Genomic DNA, 929 nt, shown 5'->3' with positions numbered 1-929 from the left:
GAGGGTTAGGTTAGGCCGAGCCTGGACCAGGCCGAGTGGTGGGGATAGCTGGACCGGCGAGTAGAAGAGGAGTGGGGTGGGCGTTGTTGTCGGCCATGATGGGATGCTGCGGGATACAGAGGAGAGGAGTTTTCCACTTTCTGTTCTCTTTCTCTCTCTCTCTCTGTGCTATCGAACCATGCGTTGTATTGCGCGAATAATGGAAACGAACCTCTATGCTCCTCTCGCGTGTTTACATGCGAAACGTGCATCCTGGTTAATTATGTCGACGGTGAAGATACCTTACAACGATGAAGTTTTGGAACACGTTCCAGGGATGATCGAGGATATAACACGATCGTTGGCTGGTCGCCATACAGATCTTATCGATTGATCGAGAATTTTTATGCAAACGCGTATTTCTCGTGTTACGCGTGTTTTTTATGGAAATGTACGTGCGCCAGACGGAATTTCTGTGATAGAAGTCATCGATGCGCAGCGATATAATAATAATTTGGAAAGTAGCGCGATATTTTGGAAATTGGAGAACATATTTCTTTTTTTTATGAATTAATTTTTTGTAAACTAATGATAATATTTATTAATTTACGATAGAAATGTTAACGAAAAAAAGTTTATTATTATAAAAAAATTTTAAATTTATAAATAGAAACTGGATAGAAATTGAAAATGAATACAGATTAATACAGTGAAAATTTTATTTGTGAAATTTTTATATCAATTTATGCACAGATTATATTCTTCTTAATTAAATATTCGAACACATTTGCACATGCACTCGAACTCGACAATAATTTTCGCCACTCCTCTTATGTAATACGTACCAAAAATAAATAAATAAATTTTATCCTTACAATATTACATTTTGACGAATATTTGAACACATTTTTCAAAATCCACGCTTCGCTTATCAATCGTGTTCTCTCGCT

The sequence above is a fragment of the Apis dorsata genome, unplaced genomic scaffold (genome assembly GCF_000469605.1).
Source record: "Apis dorsata unplaced genomic scaffold, Apis dorsata 1.3 scaffold_85, whole genome shotgun sequence".
Taxonomy (NCBI): domain Eukaryota; kingdom Metazoa; phylum Arthropoda; class Insecta; order Hymenoptera; family Apidae; genus Apis; species Apis dorsata.
This window is presented reverse-complemented; position numbering follows the sequence as displayed.